Raw genomic sequence first — 27,386 nt, forward strand, 5'->3', positions numbered from 1 at the left:
AGGGAATTGGAGTGCCGCACACGCAAGAGATTGGATCGGCAGTTGTTAAAGACAGAGAGAGGTGGGTGAGAGACCCGGAGTACCGCTGTCCCAGGAAACCTGCCACCGGGCTCCCCAAGCCTCCGTTTCAGCTGTGGGATCCTTTGCAAGATCGACGGGACTTGGTGTGAAGATCTTGAAGGAACAGACGCCGGCGGAGGGGGCTCCGGGTCTTCTCAGGCAGTGAAGTCCCCTTTGGCGCGAAAGCCGGCGCCATCTTTGGTGACGATCAGGTGAAATCCACGGAGCCGAGATCAGAGGGTAAGAACTGACTGAGGCACGCTGCCTGGGATGTTGGGTGGCTGAGGGAGAAGTACACTCACGACACACGCTGATACCGGGCCTAAAGTAACACTCCCAGGCCCCTGGCAATCACCCCCTCTCGCTCTCCCACACCATTTTGCAAGGCCAGGGCAAAAGCAATAAGCTGCATAGAACTATAAATACGGACTGCCACTGAAAGTTTTGATATTCAGCTTCTGCCCTACACGGTGTCACTCCGGTCCCATTAGAGGATTTACTGGAGCTTTTGTTACACACCACTCAATAAAATACCTCGTGGACACACAGAGTGGACCCGGTCCCCAACTCCTATGCATCTGGGATACTCTGAGCTGCAAATTTGGCAGAGCATACACGAGGTGATACGGCCTTACTCACGCTGCGGCCCTTGCTAGAGCACCTTGTCCCGCATACAGTTTTGCATCTGCAGGGCCTTTTGACTCTTTTCCTCTTGGTGTTAGGTGGGTGGAATTTGGTGGCTTGGCCCTGAAGGCATTGAAAGGAATTTAATTAAACTGCCACTGAGAGTACAGCGACAGGCATCAAAGACATCCATACTTCCCTAACAGAATTACAGGACTTACCGCCAACACTTAGCAGGATACCTCGTGGCTAGCACTGAACCCAGGCTGAGTGCCACTCACTGCCTCTTTTGCTCGGTGACAACTGGGACTATCACCTATACTACTCAAGCTTTGAGGCCTCTTAACTAGTCTCACACAACGGGCGAAAGGACACTCACACCTGGGGCTGGGAGACCCGTACTGCAGCACTTTGCCTCACTGGTAGCCGTGTTTATGCAAGATATCTGACCTGATTTGCCATGAACACTGATACTAGTACATAGTGGCTTAATTCGAAAGACTTTAGAAGGCCTATAATTAAATCTGTGAATGGTGTGTGGCTGGGTCAGTCGGGAGTGGCTGTAACTGAATGGAATGAATGTGTGTGACACATTGTGTAACAGCTATAATCCATACTCAAGGAGAGTGCACCAACTGAAAGGTATATCTTGTAACCTAATTGTTTACCGCACTGCTGAATTTTATTTCTAGGTCTTGGTTTGATAAATATACCGATCATATCCTGTAATAAGTGTGCTATGGTGTACAATATCTAATAGGAATTGTATTTTGCTGGTCCTTATTTTTGTGGTCATATAGGTATATTTGCTGTGACTTTCACAAATTCATTACTTTCTTGGTAAGAAGTCTGATGTATGGTGTACCTTAAAACATAGCTGTGTGTGTGCATGGAGAAATATCTTATTCCTGACCCAATGGCAAACCGCAATAAGAATGCAGAGCGCAGAGCCAGACAGGGATCGGAGGCTGTAGCCCAAGGACCTTCTTATGAGGTTCAGCAAGACCACACTTTACTTGATCCACACCCTATAGTCAAGCAGATCTCCACCCTGTTTTTGCCCAAAATAGAGAACCTCCAAAAGGGAGTAGATACCCTGGCGGAGGAGGTGAAACAATTTTCCACTAGAGTAACTGAGGCAGAGACCAGGATCTCTGATCTTGAGGACACACAGGTTGCCACCACTAGTAAATTAGAGGCCCTAGAAAAACACTCTCTGGCTTTGCAGCAAAAAATTGATGACCTCCAGAATCGCTCGAGGTGCAACAATGTCCGCCTTCTAGGGCTCCCTGAATCGATTAAACCAACAGAAATATTAAAATTTGTAGAAACTGTTCTCCCGACACTGCTAGATATCCCATCTGAAAGGTTGTTGGGGAGTGTTGAGAGGGCACATAGAGTAGGCCCAGAAAGACCCGCCATGGATTGCGATGCTCAGGCTCGCCCAGTAATGATAAAATTCCTCCATTTCCAAACCAAACTCACCGTTTTGAGGGCATATAGAAGAGTTGAGGACCTAACCTATGATAACTCCAGGCTCCTGCTGTTTCAGGACTACTCTGTAGACTTGATGAAAAGGCGTAGGGAATTCTCTGCGCTATGCTCTAGATTACACCGTGAGGGTAGGCAGGCTTACTTGCTGTACCCGGCCAAATTGAAAATCTCGACCCCGAGGGGACCCAAATTTTTTGACTCACCAGAGACAGCGCAAGCTTTTCTAGAGGTAGAACATGGAGGAATGAGCCCAGGGAGAGCAAGGGGTGGGGAGGGATGAAGACTTAGGCACATTTGCAACGCTTACATTTTCTCCATTATAATGCGTTAAATGGCTACAACAGCCGAAACTAGAAAGTGGTCGCCCAATCTTTGGACACCCAGGTTGATATTGTATAAGTTTAGATTGTTTATAAGTTTAATGTTTGAGTTCCTGAAATTGCTTATAGTAATAACACCGAGACCAAGGCCCAACAACATGGGCCTACTTCCTTTAACCTATTGATGCTTACCCTGCTTATATTTATGTCTCCTGAGATCGCTGCAGATTGTATGTTAGACAACGGTGGCCTATCCACTGGTCTCTCTATATTGCATCTACAATTGCTACCAAGGGGCTGGAATAGCCTTCCCCTGGTCCTGCAGCGGGGACTCTTAGAACCTGGTGTAAAATGTTTGTTCAGCAAATTAGGTTGTAATAAGTTACTCACTGATATAAGCTGTGTTGATGTTTGTTTGATATTCTGTATCTTGTTGTCCTTTTGTAGCTCACAGGACCCTGTCTTACACTGGAAAGCTGAAATCTATCAAGAGGTATGTGAAAGCGTGAAGATTCCCTATCCCTCCCCCCTCCTCCTTTTTTTTTTTTTTGTCTCTCTCACGAAGTATCTTACTTAATACTATAATTTAATATATACTCCTGGAACGTGGGAGGTATTCACTCCCCTATAAAGAGAAAGACCATACTTACTCAATTGAGGAAAAAAAGAACTGATGTCGCGTTCTTGCAAGAGACGCACCTGACTGATATAGAACACTCTAAGTTAGAGAGAGACTGGGTGGGTAAAGCTGAGTTTGCCTCATATAAGAGTGCCAGCCGAGGTGTAGCCATTTTATTCGGGAAGAAACTAGACCTCACGGACACAGTAGTAACTAAAGACCCAGAGGGCCGGTACCTTGTTGTACAAACCACTATAGCCAATAAAAAATATGTTCTATGTAATGTTTATGCCCCCAACCAGAGGGATAGGATGTTTTGGGAAAACCTGATTGGAGTCCTGACTCCTTTTCTGGGCTCTGCCCTTATCATCGGAGGGGATTTCAACTTGGCTCCCAACCCGCGGTGTGATAGGCTCAGGGACGCCTCCAGGGCTGCCCCTGGAACGAAAGTTCATTCGGATGGTAAATTTGAATCTGAAATTTTTCAAGCTCTAACCTCCTCTCTGGATGTTGTTGACATCTGGCGCAAACTCTATCCAGACGGAAGAGACTATACATGTGTCTCCCGGGCTTTGCCCACAATGTCCCGCATTGACATGTTTCTGACCTCTAACTCTCTGATCCCGCGGATCATAGACGCTAAGATAGGAGAGGTGATGGTGTCTGACCATGCTCCTGTGGGACTTTTCCTTGATGCGGTAGATCCACCAAATGAGAGGTGAACTCTCAGGTTCCCACAATACCTAATCACATCTCAGGAATTCCAGCAGTACATGGTCAAGTGCTGGGATGATTTCCACTCGACCAATGCGCAACATCTGGCAACACCCAAACTTTTTTGGCAAACTGCGAAGGTGGTGCTAGCAGGGGACATTTTGGCTTTTCTCTCCCGCAAAAGAAAAGTACATGCAGAGAGACTGGAGGCGCTTAGAACCAGTTTAGCTGCCGCCTACTCAACTTATCGTAATGGACCTACGAGGTCGCACCATCAGAAATACATTGCTGTCAAAAATGAATATGACGCACTCCTGGCTTATCAGGCGTCTCAGACCCTTTTAAGGACCAGAGGTAAATATTACAGGTACGGTGACAGGTCGGGTAGGTTGTTGGCCTCCTTGGTCAATCTAAAAACCTCAAAACGCTTTATACCTGCCATCGGAGACAGGGACAAAGTGGTCAGGGAACCCAAGAGAATAGCAGAGGCATTTGCCTCCTACTACTCCCGGCTGTACACCAGTGACCAAAACTGTTCTGAAGAGGTCCTGAGACACTTCTGGAGCTCAATCCATTTACCACGGACGATCAGTTGGACAAACTGAATGTGCCCATCTCCAGGGAGGAAGTAGGTAAAACGATAGCATCACTAGCATTGGGCAAAGCAGCTGGCCCTGATGGACTGCCCATCGAGTTTTATCGCATGTTGAAGCCACAGGTAGTCCCAGTGTTGACAGACCTGTTCATGACATACTTTTCGGCGGCCGACGCTCCGTCCAGTTCGTTTTCGGCGGCTTATATTACCCTTATCCCTAAAGCGGGAAAAGACACTCTTCTCCCTGAATCGTATAGACCGATATCGCTGCTTAATGCAGACTATAAGATTCTTACGAAATTACTTGCAGAGCACCTCAAATTCATCCTACCAGAGGTGATACATGAAAACCAAACCAGCTTTATGCATGCAAGATCATCAGTAGTTAATATCCGACGAGTGCTACACTTGCTCCGGTACTTCTGGGATGGAACTCACAATGGAGTGAACAAGCCGCTTCCAGAGGCCTTCCTGCTGTCCCTGGACGCAGAGAAGGCCTTTGATAGGGTGGAATGGAGTCACCTGTTCCACACTATGACCAAGTTCAATATCTCAGGCCCCTTCACGGCCTTCCTCAAAAACCTATACTCCTCTCCCGTTGCGAACATATGTGTAAACAACACATTTTCTCCCAATGTGACTCTGGGGCGAGGCACTAGACAGGGCTGCCCCCTGTCGCCGCTCCTATTCAATATGGCCCTAGAGCCACTGGCAGTAAAGCTGCGCCAAATCTTCCCAGGTATCGACATAGGAGGAGCCCCCCAACAGTTGGCATTATACGCAGACGATATGATGTTGTTTGTGCAGGATCCGAAGCTACATATCCCCTCGATTTTGCAAACCTTGAGTGATTTCGGCTCCTTCTCAGGGTACAAAGTCAATATGCAAAAATCAGAGATCCTATGGTTAAATAAAAAAAAAAGGCAGTGTGCATGATTACCCGTTTGTGCCGGCCTCCCAGAGTCTAACTTATCTTGGAATTCATATCCCTGTTAATCCTAATAAGATATACTCTACGAATCTAACCCCCCTGTGCGCCAAGCTCTGTAGTCTAATGAGAAGCTGGAAATCTCTTCCCCTGTCGCTAGCGGGTAGGATCAGCCTTGTGAAGATGGTGGTTCTTCCCCGCCTCCTATATCCGCTACTTATGCTGCCTCTCTTACTGACGAAGTCAGATGTGAAATTATTGAATGCGGCAACGCGACTCTTTGTCTGGAGGGGGGTAAACCCCGAATATCGGCAGATAAATTATCTATGCCATACCTAAAGGGGGGTCTCTTCCTCCCGGACTTTAAACTTTACAACTGGGCAGCACTGATCCATTTGGTTCTAGACTGGCAGGTGGACACACAACATTTTTACAGGCCTACCTTGGAACGTGCAGCCCTTGGGGGTATCTCCCTGGCATACTTGCCACACATGGCGAAATCTGGAGCGGCTAAATTAGTGGGCATGAACTTGCTATACCGTGATCCATTGAGAGCCTGGCACCAGGCACATAAATTCTTGAAAAAAGTTGCCACAGTTCTGTCTTTCTTCCACTCCACAGTAATCCAGACTTCCCAGCGGGGTTAGATATGAAACCCTTTGACTATTGGGAGAAGCTGGGTCTGAAGTCGGTGGGATCCTTACTGGAGCCCCTGACTCACTCGATAAAGTCTTTTTCTACGCTGCAAAGGGAGTTTAATCTTCCGAATGCTCACTTTTATGCTTACTTGCAGACGCGTCACTATTTGAACACACTGATTAGGGATAATCCGGACTTTTGGGATGGCTCCCCTTTTCGACTTACTCAATCCCTGTTTAAAATGGGCAGATTCTCTCTATCAGAGATCTATCAAACCTTTCTACAGGATAGACTGACGAAAATACAGTCGTCTGCTGTGATGGGATGGGAGAGGGAAGGAGTCCCGGGGATTACAGTGGAGGAGACCCGGAAAGCATTGGAGAAAGTTAGGAAGGCAACTCTCTCGGTGAATCTCAGAGAAACCCAAACTAAATTTTTACATAGAGCCTACCTGACCCCTAAAAGACTGGTCAAATGGGTACCTAATTGCCCTAATAAATGTTCTAAGTGCGCAGCGGAGGCCCCGGGTCTGCTACACTGCATATGGGATTGCCCAGTGATTCGACAATTTTGGCATCAATTGCAATATTGGATCAACAAGAAATTGAAGATTCCAATCTCCCTTAATCCCACAGATATCCTGTTTCTAAACTGGGGTGCTCAATATAAACACTGTGACATAGAATTGACTATGACTATCTTACTTGCACAAAAATGTATCCTAAACCATTGGACCAAGAGGACAAGACCCACTATAGCTTACTTTCGTAAATCCTGAAAACTCACTTATTTATAGAGCAGGTAGACACTAGGGTAGATGTCGGTAATAGGCTTAACTTGTTTTTAAGGAAATGGCGCAGACTGATTTTGACCTTTGAACTCCAAATTCAAAGACAGATTTCATTACCATTTCAGCACTCTGAGATATTCTTGGAGAACTCCTTGAGGGGTGAGTGGGCACACATACTTTATCCTAGAAGCTCCTAAAGATTACAGAGGCAGATGGGAGAGACAATTACACCCCTTCATTACACCCCTTCCTTTCCCCTTTTTTTTTTTTTTTTTTTCCCTTCTTCACGCTGGTCACTAAATGACATCTTAAAAAGCTAATTCATGAGGTCCTACAAATATGGGCTTGTAGGGTTTGGGAGGGAGTTTTGGCAGTTTGGGTAGAGGTTAGAGAGGGTGGAGGGGTGGGAGTGGAGGGTGTTCTAAAATACAAAATTTTTGAGAGTTAAACACATGTGGGAAATGTTCATGACATAAATATGTTACAAACATCGGAGCTAAGGTTATGTTGAAAGATTAATATACGACAATGTGCCCAACTGTGTTGGTGCTTGATTTTGATGTTCTCTTGATATCTGATGTAACCATCTGTTTTTCATGTGTGCTGCTCTCAATAAAAAGAATTTAAAAAAAAAATGTCATCCCTTCTCAAGGCACACTAGGGTGATACGTCAGAATGTTTAATACAAATATTATTATATGAAGTGATGAGGCCTCAGCTGATGCCACTGCCCTTTCACTGCTCCATATCAATTTCTCTCTTACCTTTATGATAAGCAAATGTCTGTGCATTCCTGCCCCCTTCTCTTGCGCAATCAATTGTTAAAGAGCAGGGCTTGTGAGTCATCCCAATTGGATTGAGATGGATCGATTTAACTCTGCCACACTTGAGATAGCAGAGTGGTGAAGCCCACTCGCTCAAGCCTGAAATGCTCAGGCCCTGAAGCTGCAACCACATATTTAATACATTGGCCCATAGGGCCGAATTATTATTCTGCGAGTGGACATGATCCGATATTGTGGATCATGTCCGCCCCCATCCATAAATGATGACAGCATACGCTCTCGGCATTTATCATTGCACCAGCAGTTCAATACCACCCCCTGCAGATTCACGGCCAATCGGCCGCTAGCAGGGGGTGTCAATCAACCCAATCGTATTTGATCGGGTTGATTTCTGTCGATTTCTGTCTGCTGCCTCAGTGCAGGCGGACATCATAACTTGTGTTTCCGGCAAGTCTTAAAGCTCACCAGAAACACGGGGCATTAAGCTCCGTACAGAGCTTGATAAATATGCCCCATAGCATTGATTACAATGTCAGCTGACATAAGTCATGCCAGTTCAGGATTTATGGTTGATTTGATTTGCTTTATATTCATTACAGTTACTCTTTTGTGTTTTCTGCAGGGTGAACTCATAGAATAACTTCATTGTGGGCAGTTCTTTGGTCAATTAGGCAGTAGTCAGTATTTTGTAAGTTGAGACGATTTAGAGTTTTTAGTCCCATGGTCTACAGTGTGCATGAGAGGGCTAAGCCAGAAAGATTTGTTTTAGGGTATATACTATTGTGAATGTTTGAACTTTTCCCATGGGCTTGTTCATTAATGTTTTACAATACACATTGGTGGGTTATTTCCATTCTTTGGGATTAAGATAGTTTATTCTAACATTATTTCACAACAATGTGGTTGAGGACTTATCTGATAAGGAACTGCAAAACTATGGAGACAAAATCACAGTAGCTAGCTGTTTCTACTCCAATATTACATCTAAGAATGGATTGTTCAAACAAGTCAAGTGGTGGAAGAAGTTTTGCTATTAAAAAACAACTGCAGCAAACATGGTGTTAATGCTTTTACAAATGCTAAAAGTACAGTGTACTCAAATAATTTCTCCTCTTTAATGTGTTCCCAATTCTCCATTTTACTTACTGGAGTGTATTAAATAATGTACAAATAGATCCTTTACCATTATGTTCTCATATGAAATAGCTCATTTTGCCTATTGTATCCGTACCTAAAATTAGCATTTCTGTACCTAAGTATTGGTTAAAAAAAAAACATGTAAACAAGTAGGTTAACATAAAATGATGCTCCCAGTGGGGAGGCTGTGACAGAGAGGTACTAAAATGTTCATTATCATATCTTTGCTGTTAAACTGGAAATTTCTCTTTTAACTCCATCATATTGTGGAATAATTAGTTCTGAAATGTGTTGTTCTAGGAGTTGGTTTTCAGCTAGTTTGGGCTGAGTTTGTTCAGTTCCATTAAGCTAAAATCTTTTATTTCTTTGACTTTGGGGGGTTTAGCTGGTGATTTAAACAGGCTGACAGAGGTGGAGCCTAGGATCTCCAATATAGAGGATCAATTAAAACTCAGCCGATTGTACCTTAGCTATCCAGGGGAATTAAATAACTGCTCTGTGTGCAAGGACAGAAGACCTGGAGGACATATCACGCCGTAATAATATTAAAGTGGTTGGCTTGCATGAATCTCTGGAATTCAGGGACCTTCTCTCCTTTGCAGCAGAGCAGCTACCCAAGGCCATTGGCCTAGTGAGTACTTCCCCTATACTAGTGGAGAGAGTTCACCATCTAGGTTCTATCAGGAAAGAATCTTATGATACTAATAAGGGGAGACCCATAATGATCAGGTATCTTAACTTCCAAGATATATACTTTGGAGTTATCGAAAATTAACCGAGTGCAAAATTGATCAACATAAGATTCTTCTCTTTCAGGATTATTCCACAAAAACTGCAACATAAGGACTGAATGGCCTACTTCCGGATACTAGTAAAGTGACACACACCTAACCAAACTTTATTACTCCCCTCTTACTCCCTGAAATAAAAACACAACATCAAGTAGGTCGCATTTATTCAAACAGCTAGTGCACATGATCGCACTAGCAGGTTACTTAGTAACCAATAGCATATGCAAATATGCCGACGTGCATGAGTCCCTATCCATAACTCCTACTTTGGGAGGTAGCAGCCCAATTTCAATTCGGGATATGACGGAGTCCCCCGGATGACTCCGCCCCATCAGGTGTTAGTCAAGGGGGTTAGGATGATTTTTTCCAGTCTGCCTACCTGCGAGGAAAAGGCACCCTAGGCCCGGACCTAGTGACATCGCCTTTCCTCCAGCCTGACCAATCACTCCACCCCAAGGCTTCAAATTTAGGCCACTACCTCTCGCCACCTTATCCACAAGAGACTCTTGCCGCCACTCTCCATACAACTTAAAGTTGTGTGTCCAATGCCTCTCTCAAATTACCTAAAAATAGGTCCAGACCCACATCAGAGAGATGCACAGCATCAGGGCGATACAATGCCTTCTGGTTGGCCGACAAATTAGGGTGCCGAACCACAAACCCTTGCGACCCACAAACAGTCTTCCCCACTTCTCTATTAATTTTTTTCCTGATCCTGTAACCGGCACCTGACGAACCTAGATGCCTCCAATGCAGCCTGGCCACCATATTGGACCACCCTACACGGACCCCTGGGGCCCAAGTACGCAGTCACGCAATGTCTGCCTGAATGATCTTAATGAGATCCAACACCGGAGTCTCACCCACATCATTCCACCCCAGGTGCAGCACAATTATCTTGGGTCTACCCCAGTGTCGATGCACATCCTGCAAGAGCGTCAGGAGCTCATGCCAGTGCATACCTCTCCTACCCAGCCATCTAACAGACGCCCTGGCCATAGGTAAACTCAATTGCTGCCCCCCAGCTGAAGCGGCAGCCCGAATGGCCGCCCAGTGGACATAAGAATTCCCCGCAATCCAAACTCGAACAGCAGCAACAGAACCTGAAACAACAACAGTAAACTTGCTGACTCGAACAGCAGCAGCAGAACCTGAAACAGCAACATGAATTTGCTAACCATAAATGCAAACAATCCTAACATATATTGCTGCAATGGCCTAGCGTACAACCTATATCTGTTCGAGCGCCACCGGCCTAGCCGCCTAATGCCTGCTGCCGACTGCCCCTCTGCCGCTGCGGACGTGGCTGCGCCGATCCTAAAGGAATGCATCCCTATGCTATTTGGATTGATGCCAATGCTGTCTGCCACTGCTTTCAACACCTTCTTGAACTGATAGACCGACAGCGATGAACCGTCTTCGTGTACCAACAATTGATTCCCACCTATGGGCCGTACCCCCAAGAACTCGGACAACACACGGACTGGGCAGGCTACACCACCTTTCCCAGTTAAAGTCATCCAAGCACCCTTACCCTCCTGGTCCGTCTTAGACCAGGGGACAAAAAGTAGAACTGCCGACTCATACACTCTGACGTGCTGAAGCAGAACACCTTTCCCTGATATCCTAGCCGCCAGTGCTACTAGTTCGCTCACGCGCAATGCGCCTGCAAATGCTAGCACGAATGCTGCCCTAAACAGCACAACCTCATACGGAGATGAACACCCCCCTCCAGCCCAAGTAAAAGCCACTCCAGCCTCTCGCTAGTTATAGGTTCCCTCACATCTGGAACCTTGATCTCCATGCGACCCCAACCTCACGCTATCTGTTTCACAAGAAACGACCCTGCTGGATCAGGACCACCTGCGAGCATATAGAAGTATGTAAGGGCTGCTAAACGTGCCTGCACAGCCCCTTTGCGCATCCCTTGCCTTCTGAGCATGGATAACCATTAAAGCAACATTACCTGAGACCCATCCCGTACAGAAACCTGTCGGTTCCCGCAAAATTCATCCCAAGCTCTCCAGTAGGACACGTAGGCCGCCCAAGTCGCCGGAGCTAGAGCTGCGCCCACTAACGACAGAATGGCTCACCCAGATCCGCCAGCTGCCAGAGAGAAGGATGACAAGTCAACCCCACTGCCGCCGCTTCTGGCACTAACTTCCCAAACTGATCCCACTGGAAACGCCATAAATCATCCGCCACCACATTATCCACCCCTGGCACATGACACGCCGAGAATTGAATATTGCTGCGGAGGCAACATAATACCATGAAACGCAGATACCGCACTACCACTGGAGAGGCGGCTGACAGGTTATTAACAGCATGCACCACGCTCAGGTTATCAGACCAGAACGTGACTACCCTGTCCTTGAAGTGTTCAGCCCATAATTCTACCGCCACCACGATAAGGAATAGCTTGAGCAGAGTCAGATTTTTCATAAGCCCTTGCTCATGAAACTCCAATGGCCAAGGCCCCACGCACCACTCTCCGTCAAAGAAGGCAATGAAGCTGAACGCCCCAGCAGCGTCAGTAAAGAGCTGCAACTCCTGACTGGTGACCCACTGCTGAGGCTACAACCGGACCCCATTGAAGTCTATCAGAAACTTATCCCATACCTGCAGATCCTCCACAATATCCCTGGAGATCCGCACCCTACCTGCCCTTGCCGGTCCCAGACACCCTTCCATTCGTCTGTTGAATACCCTACCCATGGGTATAACCCTACAGGCAAAATTCAACATTCCCAATAATGACTGCAGCTCTTTCTTCTGCAACCATTCTCCTGCAGCGGTCATCCTAACCGCTTCTAGGAGCTTAAGGACCATATCACTCGGCAGGCGACACAATGCGGCCTCCATATCAATTTCTAAGCTGAGATACGTCAGGCGCGTACACGGCCCCTGCGTCTTATCCTCAGCCAGCGGAACCCCAAACTTGACTATCATGAAACGCATGGCACCCATCAGTCTGGCGCAACTTCCTGAGCCTGGTGAGCCCACCAAGAGGAAATCGTCCAGATAATGTGCTACTGCATTATCCTCTGACACCGTGACCACTGCCCAGTGCAGGAAGGAACTGAGCATCTCGAATAATGCGCACGACAGGGAACACCTCATGAGCAAACATCTGTCCACAAAATACTTCCCCTGCAACTTGCACCCCATTAACCTAAAGGACGTGGGGTGCAATGGCAGGAACCGAAATGCCGACTCGATGTCAACTTTTGTCAATTCAGCACCGCTCCCAGCCCGCAACACCACCTCAAGTGCCCGGTCAAAGGACTGGTAGTGCACCAAAGCCAGTGCGGGATCAATGGCATCATTGACCGATGCACCCACTGGGTAGGACAGTTGCTGAATCAGCCGAAACTTGCCTGGCTCTTTCTTGGGCACCACCCCCAAGGGGGACACAACCGGATCTACTATTGGTAACTCTGCAAAGGGGCCCAACATTCTACCGAGACGCACTTCTTTCATAAGTTTCTCCTGCACCACCTCGGGATACTCGTTAACCGACTTCAGATTGTGGTGGGTCGCTGACCCCCTCACGTAAGCTGTGATGGGAATCCGAAACCCCTCCTGCAACCCCGCCAGCAGCACCCCTGCTGCCTGGCGGTCCGGGTATAACTGTAACCAAAGCTCAAGAACGTTCACCCTCATCGTGGTGGATGCTCTTCACCCCAGCTCCTCCTTTAGCCTGCCCTCTGTCAGCCCCAAGGTCCCGCTTCTTGCACTCGCAACCCGGGTGACCTACACCGCAGAATTTGCAGACGTGACGAAAGGAGCACGTTGTGCCCCATCGCACTGCCGGTCCTGGAACTTCCAACACTCACATGCCCTACGCCGGACCTTGGCAAAGGACCTCTGCACCCCTGCAGGTGAACCTGGGGGGAGATAGACCGCTCCGCCCCCAGCCTAGCCCATAGGTGCATGTCGGTCGTACCAAAATTCAAAAGGGGGTTCCCTACCATCTTTCTGCGATACTCATCATCGGAAATTGTGCCACACCCCCTTTTTGTACCTCTGACAGATCCAGTCAATCGTATCCATGTATTTGATGACTGCCTGCATCTGATCAGGGTGCTTCTCCAAGTAGCAAGCACCCAGAACTCTGAAACAGTGATGCCATTCCAAGTCCGTATCAGGGCGCTTAAACTTCTTTGGGGCTATGCCATCTTTACTCCACTCTTTCTGCCTCTGTGACTCAACCGACAGTTCGAATACATTAACAAACTTGCCTGCCTGTATTTGCTGCACAGTCTTAGATTTCAGGTGTCCATAAAGACAATGCACCTTACACGGAGAAGTATCCCCGAGCAGCGCTGCCTTGCCCCTACACTCCCTCGAGGGGGACCTGCCTGCTCCATTAAAAGACTAAGGGGGTCTGCCTGCTCCACCTGCCTAAGTGCCCCCGTCTGTCTCGCCGCCTGCGCACCCTGATTGGACATTAACTTGTTCAGCAGCCTGAACATTCTGCGCTTGTTTTTGCCCTCCAGCTCCAAAGACTGATCACTATCTGACCCTGAATCTGAAGATGAATCTTAACCACCGCTCCCCAGTGTAAGTGTGGTTAGCTCACCCGTTCCAGAAGTCCCAGCTGCTCCGCCCAACGAGGCTGATCCTCCAGTCGATGTGGAGGGTACTGCCTCAGAGATCCCGGCTGCTTCTCTATTCGCCTGGGCCAGCGAAAGGTACCTGGAGTCCTCCACATGGCAACCTGCTTCTGGAACCTGTAAAACAGCAGAAACGTTGGGAGTACCAGGGCCTCAGAGCATTGCCCCGCCTGCATTCACACCCCCAGCTACATGCGTACCCCCTCCCGCCGTCTGCCCTCCAAGCGTACCCCAAGCGTTCAATAGAGGCTGCAGTAGCTGCATCAGAGCCGGTGGGATAACCTGCTGCCCTGGGAGCCACTCATTCATGCCCCCGCTGGAACCCACAGTCACCTGCTGAGCCGCACTAGGGCCCTGTACAACTTGTCCTCTCCTATCCTGTAAAGCCATCTCCTGCATGCCACCCCCAGACACTGGTCTAGCATTGCCACCATGCTCCAAATGTCCCTGCTGCTGCATCACCGGCCTAGCACTGCCACCACTAGCCGGACCAAGCACACTGCCCCCAGCACCTCCAGCAGGACCGGTCCTCAACCCCGGTACTCCCGACCTACCTGCTTGGGTACCGCGCAAGGACACGCTCCTGCCTGCTCCTTTGCTGCCTCCCTTTGCGACTGTGCTCACTGCCGCGGCCTAGCAGGGATGTTTCCTGTTCTGGATGCCACACCAGAAGGGGCAGGGCCACGGCGCGCACCACTTGCGCGCAACTTTACCGGAAGGCCTGCACCCAAAGCCACCTCATATAGGCTGCTACTGGCTACAGGCCTATCCATTTCCGGCCGCCCCGGCCAGGCCTGAAGGCCCGACTGAACCACCAACATGCTCCACGACGGGGCCAGGTGAGAACCAGCACTAGGCTGACCCTGTCCTGCACCGGATCCCACACTAGCCCCCGCCTGCCATCCTGACACTGCTCCAGGCCCGGAACCAGGCCACAGAGGCCCAGAACCAAGCCTGGACTGAGATCCATGCCCTCCGTACTCCTGGCTACCTCCAGACCCAAAAGAGGGCCAAATCCCAGGCCCAATAGGCCCAAAACTAGGCCCGAGGCCTGCTCCAATCCCAAGCCCAGAAACAGGCCCAAGGCCTGCCGGAACCCCGGGCGTAACTGCCGCCACCAAGGCCTGCAGAAGGGACATCACTCCTGCAGCTGCCTCAGCCGGCAATGCCTGCAAACCTTGCACCGAGCCACTGCTCAGCATAGGTGATACCTCCATAGGATAGGCCTCTGGTCCTGAGCCACTAGGCCCAGGACCTGAGGCCTCCTCAAACTCTTCATCCTCCTGGCCATCAACTACCTCCCCCACCTCAGTCTCTCCCACGCTTGACTCTGCAACCTCATATAATAAGGGACAGCCTGGGGGGACCGGAGAGGGGGCCCTAGAACCCTGACCGCATGGAATCCTGCCCTCCTGTGTAGTAAGGGGTCTCTCCTCACTAAGCACTCCATTCTCCTTTGCAGGAGCCCTACTACCACCTGGGGACCCATCCCTGAACCTCTTAGTGGGAACAGATACTTGCCTGGCACGATTCATGCTGACAGCAACTCAGACAACTCCAACTTCTTGCAGAAAACCGGAAGAAAGAGGCAGAACCTTCCAGAACATCGGTTCTTAAAGCCCTAGGTGAGTCACTCCCCCTAAGCTGCAACATTGCAACATTGCAACTCCATCTTTTCTTTACATTCCTATCCTTGCCAGGCCACAGTCCTTAATACGTTTCATTCCCACTAGCGGTCACTACACTATAAAAAGCCTAGCTGGAAACAGAAATTATGAAGCAACAGTCTAAAGACCGCTGCTCTGAGGCCATGGACAGAAATCAACCCGATCAAATACGATCGGGTTGATTGACACCCCCTGCTAGCGGCCTATTGGCCATGAATCTGCAGGGGGCGGTATTGCACCAGCAGTTCACAAGAACAGCTGGTGCAATGATAAATGCCGACAGCGTATGCTGTTGACATTTATCAATGTGCGGCAGACATAATACGCTACATTGTATCATGTCCACTCGCACATTAATAAATATACCCCATAGAATGAAGCCAGTACTTCAAGAGTCAGGACTTAAAAGTGTCACAATGTGTTACAGGGACATTTTTATATTTCTTTGTTTGTTTGTTTTTTGTTTCTCTCTCTCCCTCTCTCTCCTCTTCCTACACGTAGGACTCCTAGTTAGACAGATATGGCTAAGAGGAAGGGCAAAAGGGGATACTTTGAATTTGTGCCTTCTGTGTTGTTAGGGTATGGTATTAGAGAATTTGAATATACTATCCTGAAATGTGGGAGGTATACCATCTCCCATGAAAAAAAGGATCCTTAAGCATCTCAACAAATTTAATCCCCATTGCATTATTACAAGAGACGCACCTAAAATATAGTGGAGTACTTAAGCTTTAATCTCAATGGGTAGATGATGTGATATCAACCCCTTACTGTGGAGGAAAGAGGGGTGTCTCAATACTCTTCCATAAAAATCTTAGGTATGACATCATCACCCAGGTTATAGATCCTCAAGCAAGGTTTTTAAATTTAGAGATTGACATTCAAGGATTTAATTTTGTTTTGTGTAACGTATATGGACCTAATAAATCTAAAAAAGGATTCTGGGAAAGATTAAAAACTACTTTATTAAATTTCTGTGGTAAAAATCTAGTGGTGGCTGTATATTTTACTATTGTTCCTAGTTCTTGTCTGGACAGGTTTTCTTCTTCTCTGAATAAACTGAGAAATAGAGTTGATAAAATTCTTAGAGCCTTTGCTTTGACCTGAATTTTCAAGATATCTGGCGTCTCCAAAATCCTGACCAGAGGGCAAATTTGTGTGAATCAAAAACCCATCAAACCTTCTCCTGGATCGATGTATTTATGGTTATGGATAATTTAATGAGATTAGACATGAATGCAGATATCAAGGATATGTCAATTTCTGACCAATTTCTGACCATGCAGGGATTTCTCTTCAAATACAGTTCAATCCACAATCTCATTTGAGGTTTCCTCAATTTTTCTTTCCGAGATACTTGGTGGACAATGGACATTTTAATAGCTGGCTGAAAAAAAAATGGAAAGAATATAACCATAATAATAAGTCTTTCGAAACTAAACCTGAGATTTTCTGGGAAGCATTCAAAGCATTCATAAGAGGTGAAATAATTGCCCACTTATGTAGATGGAAAAGGAGATACAAAGCAAGGGAGACTCAACTTGCAAACCAGGTTAGGAACAGCTATGAAATGTACATTGCCCCTCCAACTAGAACTCTCTGGACTAAGTACTGTAATCACAGGCAAGAAAGAGAGCTATTTTTAAAACAGAGATTTATTCAAGAAGATAGGAAACAAACTGCTAAATTCAGTAGTAGCTATGGGAAATCAGCCAAATATCTCTCGAAATTAATTCGAAATAGCCATGGTGGCAACTTTATAGCAGCTATTAGGAGTGAGGATCAAAGAATTACATTACAGACATCCATTAGGAGATGCTTTTATGAATACTATAAAAAAATATGAAATATATGCTAAGGGTGAGGTGAACTAATATAAAAAAGAGTTTTGGGAGAAATGTAGATTTCCTAAATTAAACCAACAGGAGCTTACGAAATTAAATTTACCCATTTCTATCCAAAAAGTTCATACACAAATATAAAGTACCAAATCTGGTAAATCTCCAGGACCTGACTTTATTCTGGCTGAACTATATACAATTTTGAAAGATCTTATTGCACCTAGTTTAGTAAAACATTTTAATCAATACTATACTGAAAACAAGCTGAATTCTAACTACTTCACTGCATCTACTATTACCCTGATTTAAAAAAGAAAGATAAAGACCCTGACAACCTAACATCCTACAGACCTATAGCTCTCCTTAATGACTACAAAATTTGAATGTCAATTTTAGTGAATAGATTGAAGGAACACTTGGAATCCCTAATTCACGAAGACCATGTGGGACTTATGAAAGGGCGTAATATAGCTAAGATCATTCGTAGGGTGCTTACTACATTGGACTACTTCTGGAATAAAGGGAAAAAGAGGGGGAAAATAAATAGACCAGATCTAGCCATATTATCAGTTGATGCCGAGAAGGCTTTTTATTTAATAAATTGGGACCTCTTTTCACTTCTCTTGAGTAATTTGGATATGGAGGAAATTTTTTAAATTTAATCCAAATATTTTATCACAAATCAATGTAGAATTTGATAGTAAATAATGAATTGACAAACAGTTTTGTTCTCAAGAAGGGGACCAGACAGGGCTGTCCTTTATCACCCCTCTTGCTCAATATCTCACTGGAACCTTTCACAATCTATTTACACCAATAATTATCTTATATTATGATTAGACAAACCAAACAAGTCTTAAATCTATTTGCAGACGACCTGCTTCTATTCTTAAGTAACACTAAAGGCTCCATTAAGCAGTTTTTAAATTAGGAACATCTTCGGCTCCTTTTTGGGCTACAAAATTAACCCTCAAAAATCTGAGATTATGTGGATTACAATGCATAGATCACTAGATTATACTTTCCCTTTCAAAATTGTTAATACTCTACATTATTTAGGATTACTAGAGACCCTACAAAATGGTATAAATTGGATCACCTCACCCACACTTCTTTGTAAAATGTGGCAATGATCTGAAAAGATGGATGACAATCTCTTTATCAACTAGGATAGCTTTAATTAAGACAATTTTTTTCTACAACAGAATTTGCCATGTCACAAAGAAAGATTTGTCTTTCTACTAACAAGTTAGGTTCACACATAGCAGTGGGGAGATAAGCTTTTCCTTATCTAAAGTTCTATAATCTAGTGGCGCTGTTCAAGTTTTTACTGGATTGGATCTCTGAGAAGGAGAATCTGACGAACCTCAAATTAAAGTCCAAGATTGTGGCCCCTTACTCGTTTAAAACATTAATACATTGCTCTACAATTCCAGACTGTATTGCAGATATAACCGTATTTAAGGGTCTGATTTTGCCCTGGAAACAATATACTCAGAAAATGCAGATGAACTCTAGAATCGGGAATTTATGCCAGGCATCACCTCGCTCATATTCAAAGAATGGATAGAGAATAGTATCTTGTATTTAATTCAGGTCAAAGAGGTGGACTCAGAAGCATCAAACTATTCGAGGTACTACGTACAGAATACTTGCTTCAGAAACATAACTTCTTTGCATATCTCCAACTTAGACACTATTTTGAAGAAATAAAAAAAATATTAACCCAAATTGGGGATTTGGAAAACTTAATATGTTGCCAAGGTAGATATTTTATTTCACTTCTTTATAATATTCTGCTAGATAGTGCCAACCAAAAGCATATAGATCAACTTCATGTTAGATGGATAAAATATTTTCCTACTATAACTGTAGAAGAAATCAAAGCAAGTATTGGTCTGGCCAATAGGGCCTCCTTTGTGATAGCTTGGAAATAATCTGTAAAGTAATACATAGGCATTTATTTATCATGCCGTCAACCACAAATACGCTGGAATTCCACAGCGTATTTGTGACGAGCCTGATTTGCCTTAGCTATCAAACCCTACCAACCGGCAAAAGTAGAATTTGGTGACGTAACATACGATCCGTCGGACTCAGTCTGACACAGATCAATGCTTACGTCACTACAGATGTTCTGAACGCAAGTTCGGCACAATCTGACTACTTTTGCTAGTTATCAAATAACTACCAGGTATGCTTGCCACTATTCCAGCCCAGCGTACCTGGTTTTCAATTCTCCGCCCTGGAGGCGGTGGATGCCATAGGAATTAATGGGAGTCAGAAAGCAGCGAAAGCGTTTGTTCGCTGCTGCCCGATATCCCATTGATTCCTATGGGAACATTTACACCTAACACCCTAACATGTACCCCGAGTCTAAACACCCCTAATCTGCCCCCCCTACACCGCCGCCACCTACATTATACTTATTAACCCCTAATCTGCCGTCCCTACACCGCCGCTACCTAAATAAAAATTATTAACCCCTATCCCGCTGCTCCCTGACCCCGTTGCAGCTAAATAAACTTATTAACCCCAAAACTGCCGCTCCCGGAGCCCACCACCACCTACATTATACTTATTAATCCCTAATCTGCCTCCCCTACTTACATTTATTAACCCCTAATCTGCCGCCCCCAATGTCGCTGCCACTATATTAAATTTATTAACCCCTAAAACTAAGTCTAACCCTAACCCTAACACCCCCTAACTTAAATATAATTTAAATAAATTTAAATAAATATTACTATCATTAAATAAATTATTCCTATTTAAAACTAAATACTTACCTATAAAATAAACTCTAAGATAGCTACAATATAACTAATAATTACATTGTAGCTATCTTAGGGTTTATATTTATTTTATAGGCAACTTTGTATTTATTTTAACTAGGTAGAATAGTTATTAAATAGTTATTAACTATTTAATAACTTCCTAGTTAAAATAAATACAAATTTACCTGTAAAATAAAACCTAACCTAAGTTACAATTACACCTAACACTACACTATAATTAAATAAATTCCCTAAACTAAATACAATTAAATACAATTAAAAAAACTATCTAAAGTACAAAAAACAAACACTAAATTACAGAAAACAATAAAATAATTACAAGATTTTTAAACTAATTACAACTAATCTAATCCCCCTAACAAAATAAAAAAGGCCCCCCAAAATAAAAAAAGCCCTACCCTACACTAAATTACTAATAACCCTTAAAAGGGCCTTTTGCGGGGCATTGCCCCAAAGTAATCAGCTCTTTTACCTGTAAAAAAAAAATTACAACCCCCCCAACATTAAAACCCACCACCCACACAACCAACCCTACTTTAAAACCCACCCAATCCCCCCTTAAAAAAACCTAACACTAACCCCTTAAAGATCACCCTACCTTGAGAAGTCTTCACCCAACCGGGCCGAAGTCCTCCACGAAGCCGGCAGAAGTGGTCCTCCAGACGGGCAGTGCTCATCGCACCGTTCTTGGTGCGCGGCTTTTTGACAGCTTTTTTTATAATTTTGGAGAACGTATTCAGGTCCGCGGCAGCGATGTTAGGCGATCTTAGGCGAGCGTATTGGTGCCATTGAATGCAGGTAAGTTGACGCTTTGATAAATAGATGTCATAGAGTGTATCTAACACCGGCACACTTAGGTAAATGGTCCACAAATTACTCTTCGTACTGTTCCAGATGTAGTGCTTCAAATGCAGATCTATTACATTACTTTTGGTCTTGCCCAAAGATCAAACAATTTTGGCATAAATTCAACTTTTGGTTAAATAGGGCATTGAATCAGGCTTTCCAGTTTGATATGAGAGTTATTTTCTTTTTATGCCCGGCAGACAGACATAAACATTTCAGATTGATTAACATATCTATTTTAGTGGGCCGGAATCTTACCTTGGCGAACTGGAAGACTAAACAGGCACCCCTCTTCTCAGTTTTTAATAGAGAAATTACAAATTTAATTGTTTTTGAACAGTATTATCTATCTAACTTATCAGATAAACAAATAAAAATATATTTTGATAAATGGCTTGGCCCAGTTAAGTTATATAATCCAGAATTCCAACTACAACTAATTGCACCTCTGAGAAAGCTAAATCTCTTCCAGCTATGGACTCAAACTGGAGTCCTGCCAGGAGCATGGGCAGACATTAGGCCTTGGTGATGTAATAGGGTGAATAAGGGGGGCAGAGAGAGGGATATACATTTATGTATCTCCTTTTTTTAAAGCAATATGAAGGGTATCAAAACAGGTGAAAATATATGGCATATTTATATACTGGATTTAGATGGTCAATCAGACTACCACCCAATAGTCCAAGGTGTTTAGCTGAAGGTCAAATGAACTCCAGACAACCTAAGGAGTTTAAAACATTGAAAATATTTTCTTTTTCTTTCCTCTTTTAGTATATGGGGAAATGAGATTACACTATCGCAATTGCACATTGTGCCCTTTTGAGCGCGAGGATGCGACTTCAAAATGGCATCCTTTTTACTTTCAACTTGTAATATGTGCGCACAAAGCACATAAAAAAAAATGAGCGCGAATATGGTGTTTGCGGAAAGACAAATTTGTGCTCCAATTGTTATCTTGCCCTGTATTGGACTGAGATTTCATTAAAAAAAATTACCTAAAGGAACAATTTCCTATTCATTTTAAACTCTGCACCTGGTAGAATAATTCATTGGAAACACATTAAGGGGTAAACCAGTTTTACAATACACTGTCCCATTACATTTTTTGCAAGGCTGCAGAAAAACTGTGTAATTACAGGGTGGTTCATTAACTCTTTTAGGTATAATGAGGAAGGACAATGAGTTACGCAACGCAATTAGTAAATTCTGCGTAGCAAGATATAATTCTTAAAACATCAAGGGTGTATGACAAAGATATTTTGCAAATATTATGAAACTAACAGTAATATGATGCAAGAACAAAATAAGATTAAAATGTTTTATTTAAATATTTTGACAAGAAAACCCAATAAGCAAAAATAAGCAATTGATGAAAATAATAGTCAAGCAAATTTCTGAAAAAGTTACATTTTTTATTTTTAGGGTGGCTTTAAGTTTCCTTTTTAATTTGATTATCTAATTTGCCTTGTTCTCTTGGTTGTAAAGAATAACTAGGTAGGCGCAGGGGCTGGGAGCTAGCTGCAGATTTGTGGCATCTTATATATGCCTCTTTTTTATTTTTTGGCTTACAGATGTGTTAAGCTAGCTCACAGTAGTGTATTGCTGCTCCATCATTAAAGGAAAACAAAAAAATAAAAAAAAAATAAAGCAAAATTGTTAATAGAAGTATAATGGAAAGCTGTAGAAGAAAAAGTTTGGGTTTCATGTCCATGTACTGTAGGTTTATTTCCCCTTAATGTGTATGCAATGACTTGTTTTACGATCAGCAGAGTCTAAAATGTATGAAAATTTGTTCGTTTAGGTTTATTTTTGTATATGAAATAGCTATTCTGCTAATTGACATGGGGTTCATTTGTAGGGAGAGCAGACCTCATTATCTTATCTGTCTAATTATTTACAGAAGGTCTTCCTTATCTTATTTCTTACTGTTTACTTAAAAGCCAATAAAAAATTAGTAGAACAAATTTTGCTTTGTACTCTTGTTATTCCTAGGTAGTCTCATATGCTTATTTCTAAGACCTCTTAACTCAGTGCATTTTGATAGTGTTTTTCACAGCTAGACAGTACTAGTTCATGTGTCTCATATAGATAAGATTGTGCTCACTCCCGTGGAGTTATTTTTGAGTCAGCACTAACTGGCTAAAATGCAACTCTGTCAAAAGAACTGAAATCAGGGTGCAGTCTGCAGTGGCTTAGAAACAACAAGGTACAGAGGTAAAAAGTAAAGTAAAAATAGTATCAATATAACAGTGTTGGTTATGCTGAACTGGAAATTAGGTTATAAAGGGATTATTTATCTTTTTAAGTAATAACATTTTTGGTATAGACTGTTCCTTTAAGTATTGAATTTTTCAGCATAAGTAGGGATACCACTGGCAAAATCAGTAATTTCAAATGCAAACATAAAGGTAAATTTTCTATTTCTAAACAATGGCTCACGCTAGGTCAATGGCACGCAAGCAGGGGCTGTCTATCACCTCAGAGAACATGTTAAATCAGCTGCTACAGGTTAGGAAGCAGTGGTCTAATGACCACTTCTTCTTAACTATTGGCTGCAGACTCACTCATGCGCGCCAGCATCAAAGGCGCTCCGAAGATGCATATGCTGCTTGATAAACGGAGTCCATTATGCTCTTAGTTAACTTTCTCTATATCTCCACATTTGGTGCCTGAGTTTATCATGTAAGTACATAATTAATTACAATAAATACAAAGCACAAACTTACCGATTAATTGTACAAATAAGTATTTTATTTCGGTTTTCCATGGCCAATGAACATTCCCAAATTTTATACTTTTTTTTTTTTTTAAACCTAATTTAAAATATCTTCCACTGAAGACCTTAATAGCTAATAGTTTTGGGGGATGGTTGTGAATAAGGTTATTGTATGTGTGGGTTAAGGATAGCAATTATTGCAGTAGGGAATAGTCATGGTAAGGGTTAACTGCATCATAGAAATCAGATGTAACTATTATTTAGTGACCTACTAATAGTTCATTGTTACTCAATAATAGACTTGTGCAGCCGAAAAAATGTTGTTTCGTCCGCGTCTTTCGTAACATTTGTTTTCGCTAAATTAATGTAAATGTTCCTAAGATACAGGTGAAAAGGTTAATCTACGTTAACATGGTCCTCTGCTTCAAAGAGCCCTGGCTATGGTAATAGGAGGCATAGGGCGGCAACTCCCAGGGTGTGCACTAATGGACCTGTGATACCCCTTAAAGGGATATGGAATCCAAAACCATTATACTGGAGAATTACATGGCAGAAAACAGTGCTACCATCTAGTACTCTTGCAAATGGATAACATTCTTGCAAAACTGCTGCCATATAGTGATATAGTGATCCAGACACGTGCGCCCTCCTGAATTTACACCCCTGATTTTCAAAAAAGATACTAACAGCTAGATTACGAGTTTTGATTGAGCGCTATAGGGATTTTAACGACCGCCACAAAAGCCGCATTATTTCACCTCCCTATATTGCTGGTATTACGAGTTTTAAAAAAGCAGGCTTGTGCGGGTGATATGGTTGCAAATGAAAAGCTGCAAATGAAAAGCTCCATAACACAGCCCCATTGATGTCTATGGGGACATAAAAAGTTATGTTTAAACCTAACACACTAACATAAACCCTGAGTCTAAATACCCCTAATCTGCTGCCCCCAACATCTCCGCCACCTAAATACACTTATTAACCCCTAATCTGGTGCCCTTAACATCGCCGCAACCTACATACAGTTATTAACCCCTAATCTGCTGCCCCAACATTGCCGCCACCTACATACAGTTATTAACCCCTAATATGCCGCCCCCAACATCACCGCCACCTAAATACACTTATTAACCCCTAATCTGGTGCCCTTAACATCGCCGCAATCTACATACAGTTATTAACCCCTAATCTGCTGCCCCAACATTGCCGCCACCTACATACAGTTATACAGTTATTAAACCCTAATCTGCTGCCCCCAACATCACCGCCACCTACATACAGAGATTAACCACTAATCTGCCTTCCCAACATAAAACTATTAACCCCTAATCTGCCACTCCCGATGTCGCCGCCACTATACTAAAGTTATTAACCCCTAAACCTCTGGTGTCCCACATCACTACTGCCAAATAAATCCATTAAGCCCTAAACCTAACCCTAACCCTAACGTAACCCTAACCCTAACGTAACCCTACGCCTAACACCCCCTAACTTCAACATAATAAAAATACAGCTAAACTAAAGTTTTAATTATTAACTAAATATTACCTATTTAAAACTAAATACATACCTGTGAAATAAAACCTAAGCTAGCTACAATATAACTAACTAGTCCTAAAGCCCGTTCACACTGGCCATTTTTTGCAGTAAAGCGGTCCCACCCCTTGCGCTCTCTTCCTCCCCCTCTCTTTTGCTCTCTCTCTCTCCCCCCCTCTTTTGCGCTCTCTCTCTCCCTGTCTCTTTTGAGCTCTGTCTCCCTCCTCTCTTTTGAGCTCTCTCTCTCCCCGTCTATTTTGCGCTCTCTCCCCCTCTCTATTGCGCTCTGTCTCTCCCCCCCTCTCTTTTGCGCTCTCTCTCCCCCTCTCTTTTGCACTCTCTCTCCTCCTCTCTTTTGTGCTCTCTCTCTCCCCCATCTCTTTTGCGTGCTCTCTCTCCCCAACTCTTTTACGCTCTCCCTCTCCCCCCTCTCTTTTGCACTCTATTTCTCCCCCTCTCTTTTGCGCTCTCTCTCTCCCCCTCTTTTTTGCGCTCTCTCCCCCCTCTCTTCATGCTCTCTTTCCCCTCTCTTTTGCTCTTTCTCTCTCCCCCATCTCTTTTGCGCTCTCTCTCCCCCTCTCTTTTGAGCTCTCTCCCCCCCCATCTCTTTTGCGCTCTCTCTTCCTCTCTTTTGAGCATTCTCCCCCCCCTCTCTCTCTCCCTCCCCTCTCTCTCTCTCCCCCTCCTCTCTCTCTCCCCCCCTCTCCTCTCTCTCTCCCCTCCTCTCTCCTCTCTCTCTCTACCCCCTCTCTTTTGTGCTCTCACTCTCTCCCCCTCTTTTGCTCTCTCTCCCCCCTCTCTTTTGCGCTCTCTCTCTCCCCCTCTCTTTTGTGCTCTCTCCCCCCTCTCTTTTGCGCTCTCCCCCCCTCCCTTTTGCTCTCTTTCTCCCCTCTCTTTTGTGCTCTCTCTCACTCCCCCCTCTTTTGCTCTCTCTCTCTCTCCCCCCTCTCTTTTGCGCTCTCTCTCTCCCCCTCTCTTTTGCGCTCTCTCTCTCCCCCTCTCTTTTGCACTCTCTCCCCCTCTCTTTGTGCTCTCTCCCCCCCTCTCTTTTGCTCTCTCTCCCCCATCTCTTTTGCACTCTCTCTCCCCCTCTCTTTTGAGCTCTCTCTCTCCCCATCTCTTTTGCACTCTCTCTCCTCCTCTATTTTGAGCTCTCTATCTCCCCCATCTCTCTCTCCCCCCTCTCTCTCTCCCTCTTCTATCTCTCTCCACCTCTCTTCTCTCTCTCCCCCCTCCTCTCTCTCCCCCCCTACTCTCTCTCTCCCCCCTCTCCTCTCTCTCCCCCCTCTCCTCTCTCTCTCCCCTCCTCTCTCTCTATCTCTCTCTCTCTCCCCCATCTCTCTCTCCCCCTCTCTTTTGCACTCTCTCTCCCCCTCTCTTTTGTGCTCTCTCTCTCCCCCATCTCTTTTGCATGCTCTCTCTCCCCAACTCTTTTACGCTCTCTCTCTCCCCCCTCTCTTTTGCGCTCTATTTCTCCCCCTCTCTTTTGCACTCTCTCTCTCCCCCTCTCTTCACGCTCTCTTCCCCCTCTCTTTTGCTCTTTCTCTCTCCCCCATCTCTTTTGCGCTCTCTCTCCCCCCTCTCTTTTGAGCTCTCTCTCCCCCCCATCTCTTTTGCGCTCTCTCTCCCTCTCTTTTGAGCATTCTCCCCCCCTCTCTCTCTCGCTCTTCTCTCTCTCTCTCCCCCTCCTCTCTCTCTCTCCGCCCTCTCCTCTCTCTCTCCCCTCCTCTCTCCTCTCTCTCTCTACCCCCTCTCTTTTGTGCTCTCTCTCACTCCCCCCTCTTTTGCTCTCTCTCTCCCCCCTCTCTTTTGCGCTCTCTCTCTCCCCCTCTCTTTTGCACTCTCTCCCCCTCTCTTTGTGCTCTCT

The sequence above is a fragment of the Bombina bombina genome, chromosome 7 (genome assembly GCF_027579735.1).
Source record: "Bombina bombina isolate aBomBom1 chromosome 7, aBomBom1.pri, whole genome shotgun sequence".
NCBI lineage: Eukaryota > Metazoa > Chordata > Amphibia > Anura > Bombinatoridae > Bombina > Bombina bombina.